Source organism: Liolophura sinensis, unplaced genomic scaffold, assembly GCF_032854445.1.
Source record: "Liolophura sinensis isolate JHLJ2023 unplaced genomic scaffold, CUHK_Ljap_v2 scaffold_25, whole genome shotgun sequence".
Classification (NCBI taxonomy): domain Eukaryota; kingdom Metazoa; phylum Mollusca; class Polyplacophora; order Chitonida; family Chitonidae; genus Liolophura; species Liolophura sinensis.
This window is the reverse complement of record NW_027017964.1, coordinates 209379-218678: the sequence shown is the minus strand read 5'-3', so window position 1 is coordinate 218678 and position 9300 is coordinate 209379.

Here is a 9300-nt window from a genome sequence, read left to right as displayed (position 1 = left end):
CATATATACCTTCAGTGCTGGAGAGCTCCATGTAAGCTTTATTACGAACATTTTACTAAATGCAGGAGAGATTACACAAAGGGTCAAGGGTTGGAGGTTTGGGCATGTGGGTGTATAATCAGTTGCAGCCTAATGATTTTTTTTTTCAAATTTATTTTTGTCAATTTTTGTTAAATACATTTTTGTAAAACATATCTGAAGAAATTGTTTTCTCTGAATTTACCTGACCACAAAATCTTGTCTTGTGTATAAATAATACTTATATAATCTTTTACTCCAAAGCTTAGTTATTAGCCATATGGGTCCAAAAACTGGGTACAGATTAGACTGGCCTAATTTTGACATGGTCCTCCCATACTAATATGCTGTATGCCTGAAAATATCTGTCCGTTTCATTCATAAATCCTCAACACATTGCAAAAATTATACAAATTAAAATCCACTGTATAGATGACTATTTATCTTTTGAACATGTCATTAACATTGTGTAATTTTCTTGGTAAGCAAAAAAATGTTTATGTAAAGAAAGAAAATTACACACATCACCAGAACGTTGACAATTTTTACACATCATTTCTTAGGTTAACCTGTACTTGGAGATTTTAGCACTTGGCGGACTAATATTCTTGTAATTATGGAGTTACCTGCCCTTGGTTGGTGAGAAATGGCGAACTTTGGGATAAATATGAAAGATACCCACACAAGTTCAAGTTTCAATAACTTAAATAATTTTCTTTAACTGTTTGAAAAAGGTACTTTGGTTGTTTTAAAAAATCATTTCTTTTGATTTTTTAAAGCGTCCGTTTTATGGACACAGAAAGGCACTAGATCTCAGCCTGATTATCAAACAGTAAACTTTGGCTATTATAATTTCAAATGCAGGAAAATGAGACCACACTGTTCAGAAACGAACAAATAAATATATCATTGTTCTGCACTAACAGGTATGAATTTCAGTAGTATACACACTATAGGTTCTGGCACACCCTCCCCTGGGGCCCTCCCAAGAACAAATAGAGGCTCCCAGCCCCCATTTCGTGTCTAAGATATAAACATATTAGCCCCCGCCCTCAGCCGGCCTGGGACATGTGTATATAGGTTTATTTACAAGTCTAGCCTACATACACACATTGATACGAGGCGACCTAGTTGGCATTTAACAGATAAGTCATATGGCCTATATGTAAACCGGATGTGTTGCACAATGGGGTGATTCAGCTGATTTTCTCCCCAGGATAGGGCTTAAACTACGGGTTTTCATGAAAAATAAATGTGGCAGTCTTGTTTGATAAGATCCAGTATTTTTGGGAGGATTGGAGATATTGTGTTTAGGCGGAAAAGTCCTTCCAATTTAGCCCATGTTTCGTGGGTCTGGGATATAGCTCAATCGGCTGACAGAGGTGTGAATGGCGCTGTATGTAAGGGGTGTATTCATATACTGCGTATATAAGGGGACGTTTGCTAGCTCAAATCCGGATTTGGTCTCCTATATATGTAGTATATGAATACATTACCTGCATATAACGTCGGGCTCTGCGCACTTCTAAGGAATCTCTGCAACTTTCGACAGTTTCGCAGGCAGAGACACCTTACCAAGGGGTGTTGTAGATGGCCCATTGATGGTGGAATGTGTCAGCGCCAATTAACCCCCCTAACGGCGGGTCGCTAGCGCTAAAAATCCGGAGCCCGCCGTTAGGGTGGTGACTAATTGGTAACAGGTTGAGCTATAAACTGGGCCTTTTGCTTTTATTGGACCATGGGTTCGAGCCCCACACTGGGCAGATTTTTTTACCCTTGGGGTTCTCGAGACATAGCAGGGGTTTGCTCGGATTCCAAAACAAGTTCCCCCAGGGCACCTCCCCAGAACATCATTCGGAAAGGGCGTTTTTCAGTTTTTGTCGGGCTAGTTTTCGGCCGTGATCTATAAGCTGTTTTCTCGTCCTTTCATCGATCTCTACGGCGTTGAATGCCTTACGAGACTTGGCGCGTATCTCCTGCTTCAGATCAGAGTAGTTCTTGAGCTCCTGGACGATTTGTCTGAACTCTACGTCTAAAATAACATCATCAGATAATGCCGGTAGACACCTGCGTACGGATGCTATTAAGCTTAGTCTCAGCCAGCAGCCGTATATCGTTATGTTTCTTGGCCTTTGCGTGAAGTCGGCGGCTAACGAATTTTCCGGCAACATTTAAGACACCGCAAGCTAAGGCCGCAGCTTCCATGGCCAAGACAGCAGGGGCTGCAATTATTGTTCTGTATTTCGCTGATATACTGCAGAAGATGGGCGTGCGCCACGCTCTCCGGCGGCGCGGTCGGGGCTAAGGGGGTTTTCAACCATAATCGTCGGCGCCCCGCTCTCCGGCAGGGCGGTCGGGGCCAAGGGGTGGTCATCCATGATCGTCGGCGCCGCGCCCTCCAGCGGCAAGGGGTTTTAATCCGTGATCGCCGGGTACAGTCGTCCGATATTGTCCGTCCTACGAATCAATAACGTCGGTAAACTTTAAATTGTCCTCGGGACTACTAACACGTAAGCGGCGAAGTCTTATACCGGATTTAAATAGATTTCATTGAGATTGAAAATGCCCCCTGCAAAGACACGGTTTGCGCGACAAGACGCACGGTCTCTACACCCGGTGGAGCAGTTAGTGTGAAGTAACCTCCTCCTTCCAAAGCTATATGACAGTCGCTGGTTGGTACGTACGACACGAAAGAGGCTCCGGAGTTGAATACTTTTTTCACATCGGCCCCGGTGGTCTGGACCAACATCGGGGTCACCTTCACATCTATAAACCAATCGGGGTCGCGAGCTCTGGCAAGAACAAAGCGGTCTTCAAAGCGAATTCATGAGTTTTTGTTCTTCATTCACCTCAGACGGCGACCTGCGCTCTTGGTCTGCAGAGGATGAGACATCTTCAAGGGAAGCAAACGTGGCAGGTTCTGCTTGCCCCACCCCCAGTAATCTTTTTGCAGTTGTACTGGCCACTTTGAATCTGGAAGGCGTAGATTTTACCTTCCTGACCTGGAAGTTCGAACTCCGATACATCTGCCAAGTCGCTTAAAGACAGGCACGCAGACCTGGGACCATCTGCGTCCACCATACTCATTGTATTTCTAGGGTAGCACTGAGGTACCCTACATTCATATACTCAACGTCTTTATCTAAAAGTGCCACGGTCAAGTGCGTTATATAGTCGGCGCGCAAGGCTTTGTACTGTGGGTTGGTAAATGAAACTGTCTTCCCGCAAGTTATTCCCTTCACCAGTCACGGCGATGGCCTTAAGTAGAGTGGAACCGCCGCCGAAATCTGAGGTTATTCTCACGGTTTCTGAGGTGCTCAGTTCATCTAAATGCACGAAGACTTCTTTGTAAGGGACCAAGTTAGGTAGCTTATAACCTTCCGCAGCCCCCCCCCCCCCCCAATGATCATATTCCCGTCGGAGAACCCTAAGATGGGGGCAAGTTCTTGGAGCGTTATGAAGGTTTTTATAGGGAGGGTAATGGCTAGGCGGTCCGTAGCTTCATTCATTCCCAGAGAAATCCCATGCGGGCGGAATATACCCTTGTACAGCGTACAGACATTGTAGTAGCCCGTCGGCACTTTAACACGTTTGCCATCAAGCAAGAAGCCCAATCCAGAGGGGATATTCACCCAGGCCGGGTAGAATGTTATCTCGCGAAGGGCGGTTTAAAGGCGGCCTTCGAGGCTGTTAAGGGCATGAGGCAGCGTGTGCTGTGCCCCATTTAGAATGTCAGTCAATGTGATGAACATCTTAGCCACGATGAACAGCGAGGCTTACAGGTTCAATAGAGAGGCCACTTACAAGGCCGGGGCATTTCATAGTATCCAAACCCAGCTCACGCGATTTGACATCTACATCGATGAAAAGAAGGCCTTTCCAGTCCAGTTCACAGATGTGTTGGCCAAGTACCGCCTGCCAAAGATAACCAGCAATGACATTGTTCGGGCCTGTAACACCAATCCAATGCAATTCTGGCAGAACCAAGTGAACTTCGCGGTCTGGTGCGCAACCAGGGGCTGTGGCGTCTGTGCAAAAGACCATCTGCTCGCCCCCCACCAACGAATAAGGGCCCTGTACACGTTCCATGTGTATTACCAAGTTAGGCGGATCTTGGAAGAGATCCAGGCCCCCTGCCGCAAGACAGAGCGTGGGCGACATTCAAAAACCCCTACGACGAGAGGGCCTATGAGAGGATTTGTAGGGAATTCCGCGTAGATGCGCACACAGACTGGAGGCGCAGGGGGGTGAATCACGGCCTCGGAGTGGCATATTTCTATATCACGAGAACGGGCTACAGCCCCATTGGCGATGGGACCTTCGTTCTGAGCAGGATGTCGTTCTCTAGAAAGCCTACAGCGCTCCTACATCCAGCAGAATGCCGAGGAGGCTTGGGCGGCGTTCATTGTCCACACATCCCAAGGATTCACGCAGCCGGGCGTAGAGCGCCTAAACGATTCCATCCGGACATATGTGTGGGCTATTCTAGGCGCCCAAGCGCAAACAAGGGCCCGTATTCTTGGCACAACGCCACCTCGCTGTCTCCAGGGCTGCAACTGCTGCCGGAGGCAATGATGGCTGTTCTTTGCTTTTGCTTTTCCAGTCTACAAAGCCCAGCTCCTTTACAACAGCAATCCGTCCCTTATTAGCGATTTTTAAGAGGGCTAGCGGTGCATCTGTTTTGTCGTTGATGATGTCCAGATTGGGGTAGGCCACGAGTCGTAGACGCCCGTGGACAAGCTCAAACTTCGTGTCATTGCCAAGACGAAGTGGGGTAAGGTCGGGATACTTTTGGTTCAAGGCTTCGTAATAATTATCCACGGCGTCCTGCGTCAGCTCTCCTTTAAGGTTTCTGGCGGTCGCACCCCGGATTTGTTGCTCGGGAACATCATCACCTGTAGGGAAAGGGGTCTGTTCGTCGTCGTTGTTGTCCTCTCTGGCGTCGTCGAATGCCGGGTTATCCAAGTCATAGTCTGCCATAATCCTCGTATTGAACTTTCAAGGTATGCCTTCAATACACAATGGATGCATACGGACGCAGGCTGAACCCCTTCAGAACACTCCGTAAGCCTCTCGGGATACAAGGTGTACGGCAGTCCGTGGTCATCACCAATAACCCGAGTACGATCGAGCAGAATCAACCACTCTTGGTCCGCTTCCCCAACCTCGGCACAAATAACGTCATTGTGCCCGGTACCGTGCGCTTGGCCTTCTCGATCACGATCAATTCATCCGACCCGAGCGCCACAGTGGTCGGGAATCTCGGACGCGCAGTAGTCAAGAAAACCACGATCAGAATCAGCGGGAATGAGGTAATGTCCATCGACGACTCTGATGTGTTTCATTGCTACGGCGACTTATGGCTGACCAAAAACGAACGGCAGAATGCGGTCTACCACGGCATCGGCAGCGAAAACATGCTTAAACTTCGAGTCGGAGCGGAGGACGCAAGTGACGACGATGGTGGAAAAAATGCCATCGTTCGCGCCTTTGACAACCCGTTCCACATCTCACTAGACTTTGAGCTTCTAGATAGCCACATGCCATTCTATCAGAGTGCCTTGGCCGACCGACTGGAGTGCGAACTGACGTTCAACGATTAGGGCCGGGTCATAAAGAAAACAGGCGATGCCGACGCGACTTACACCATCGACAACATCAGCCTGGAGTTCGATATGGTCATCGAAGAGGAGCTCGCTAGACAGATCCGCACCCAGTTTGCCGGGGGCGTCTCCATACTGTATGATCGTGTCCTCCGCCTCCGAAAGTTTGTGATGGACAAGTCTGATACTCTCTGGAATATAAACTTGAACACGCCCGCGAGATCAATGAAGGGCATCCTCATGCTGTTCGAGGCTAAAGGAACCCCATGGAGGAGGAGATCGGAATCCTTCTACAACCCGAAGATCACCAAAGTAGAAGTCACAATAGAAGGTGTCCCCAATCAGCTGTACAGCCAGGGCATGCGGGCGTACCAGCAATGGGACGAGGTCAAGAAGTTCTTCGCCACCTCACCCCTTAAGAAGCGGGACCCCGAGGTGGTCAGGGTCGTAAAAGACTTGGGCCTGGCAAACGTGTCCCTGGAAGACTTCTTGACGTCCAAGCACGCCTTCTGGCTTGACCTGAGGACAAGCGACGATGACGAGCTGCATGGCAGTGGGCGGCGCGTTAGGAACGCCAGCGAGGGGGTTACGATACAGGTTACAAAAGAGAGGGAAGAGCTTGGCGTATTGAACGTATATCTGTATGTGATCATGGACGCAAAGCTTCACATCCTGGATAGTGGATTCGTCAGCGCGCTGTATTGATTACCCCAAGTACACCCACTGCGCGATTATCAGTGGGCAGACGGGATGCGGTAAAACAGTCTTCATGCTGGACCGGAGGGTCCTTTCCGCGGTTTCTTTTATCACACTGTGATCCTGTGCCCCAGTCTTGAGTGTAACAAGGGGTACCAGCGACGATGGATACTGTCTTACCCAGAGGTCTATTGTTTGGACCCCGGCAAGCGGCTCCACGATATTCCGAGAGCTTTCTACAGTTTGTTCAAGAGGGAACCCACCCTATACATCATCGATGATTGCAGCGCGTTGCAGGCGATGACGAAGAAAAAAGAAATGCTGTCATTCATGGCTTTCTCGGGCCGTCGTGCAGACCAAATCGTCTGGGTCCTCACTCAGAAATACAACGCCGTCCTCACAGATTTTTTGCGAGCAGACCAAGTGGGTGGCTCTCTTCAACTGCAAAGATCGGCACTCGTTCGAAAAATGCCTGGAGGAGAACGACGTCATCGCGACCGAGAGCGAAAAGGCAGAGAAAGTTGCTCAAGGACAATCTGCATTCTAAGCTGCTGCTAAAGACTGATCCGCCCAACACATATCAGGTTTTATGTTAGACCTAGACGACATTTTTCCAATGAAGCATGGATACCGACGAGCTTACAGACGAGAATCTGGGCGCAGATAAGGAACCCGGCCTAAGCCAACAGCCCGGCCGAAGCCAACAGCTCGGCCTCAGCCAACAGGATGATGCACGGCAGCTCATTGATAGGCTGGCGGCACTTGCGGCGGGTGGGCAGGCCAAGCGATATCTGGGAAAAGAGGTAACGGCCGATGAGATCGACGCCATGAGCGACGAAGACGTTGAAAGGCTGCACTCCTGGTATGAGGCTAAGCTCGGTGCGTGGATGGTTAACAGTCTCAGAGGTATGTTCTTAAGATCATATGTAAGGGGGGGGGGGGGGCAGCTGGCTCCTACCAATCCCACCCGAGAATCGACCAATGCTCATGGCACAGCTCGCTACCAACCCATTTGTTGAACAGGCGATTAGCAGTGCTAGCTGCTGGCTGTACTACTGCTATGGCAAGTACTTAGCTTCGTTAACCATGGCGTTGACAACTGCTGAGCACTGCTCATTTAAACACCACTGCTGTCCTAGAAATGAGCCGTATGATCCAGAGGAACATGAGTACAACGAATCCGGAAGGCCCGAAGGAAGTGGAGAGGGTGACAGCGGATTCTACGAATGACGGCCCTGCGAAGAATCCCTAAAAAGTGGCTGCATGTCGAGCGGGTGATGCAGCGAGAAAGGCCAAGGCTGAAAAGCTCAAGGACGATCTTTGCGAAGCTAAGGCTGCTTTGCTTGGCGCATCTGATTCTACTAAGAAACAGACGAAGGAACCCAATTCTACGAAGAAGTAGGGAGCCACAGATTTTGCGAAGGGACTTGATTATACGAAGGAACGGGCACACCAAATCACCCACTGGAGGGCGCCCCTGGAGTTATTAGGCGTTGGCAGCCTTGCAGTGTTAATGTTGCTACGCGTGTGGCGCAGCCGCTATACAACACAAGATATTACGCCCGTTCCTTTGCAAGAACAGAAGCTCCATTTAAATACACGTCGCGACCCCTTCTATATAGAGCGACATGTCTACTCCAACCAGTGACCGAAAAGTGCTAGTCAACGCGGCATACCACGCCGTTGTGGTCTCTCCTGGCTAGTGGGTACGCTCGTCTCGGCCAGATGTTCCTAAAAGGAGCCCTCCCGAAGCTGGACTTAACAACCCGTGACGTCGGCATGGTCATTCCATGTTTTCGAAAAAGTTGCTAATTAAACAGGGGCTCCTTCCTCCCAATATAATCAAGTAGTAATGGCCTCCATCGCAATGATGATGGGCGGTGCCCTCGTAAACGCTCTGGCCTTCAGCGGGAGCAGCTAAATCTTTTCGATGCTAAGGAGTTCCGTTGTCGACGAAGAGCGGAGGCGCCATGACCGCGCTGTAGAGCAGCTCCAAGCCACCCAGGAAAAATGTGCCCGAAAGCGTACTGAGCGCTTGGACTGGATCAATGATGAACTCCGCCGGCAGGGCCACGCTGTCCAAACGTTCCGGGATGTCGACGCTGCAATCCGCAAGTATTCTAGGGTCACGGGCAAAACTCTTACACGCGATGCACGTGAGGCGCTTCTGGGCTCAGAGCTACAGCTCTCCGATTTCTATGTGCCTAGTGAACACCAAAAACACCGTGAGATAACCTTCGTCATCGTGGGAATGTGTGTGGTGCGGGCAAAACTCACCAAGTAATCCGAACTGACAGTGCCGGACTCGCCATCGAGCTCCTCGCCGTATGGCAGGCACGACCTTAGCAGTGGGTGATTTGGTGTGCCCGTTCTTGGCCTCTAAGGTGTTGCACTATCTAGACGATACGTCTGATGGCCCGCGACGGGGATTCGTTCGTGAGAAGTTGCTTATAGTTCCTCCCGATACTCAGCTTCCCCGGGTGGGGTTCTACGTCGCTAGTAGTTCCTTGAAGAGGATGTCCATTCCAGCCCATCCTGCGGGCGCCGTCAAGGAGGCGCATCTCCATGGCCATAAGCCAAGGTGTGGACACCATCTTCGGCGATCCAGCGCTTACTATCGAAGGGGGACAGTGAGACCTTATTCAGGAGCTGCCCATAGATATAGTGGCGCTCTGATCGCAACACGTCCATACCGTGTCGGAAGATCTTCTTCTCGAAGAGGGCCTCTTTGTACTGCTTATGGTGGATGCGCTTTTCCACAACTCCCTTTTTCACGCCCTTCGCCTTCTTAATGTTGACTCCACCTGCCTCCAGAATGGAGTACATCTTGGGACGCAGACCAATGTATTCGGCGATCGGCGGCCCAGCGCACTCGTCCTTCATTTTGCCCAAGACTTTCATATTTGCTACGCTGTGCTGGGGGTGGTCTTGTGGGTAATCTGAGGTGTGGTACAGGTTTCCATTCTCAGCCATATCCCTATAA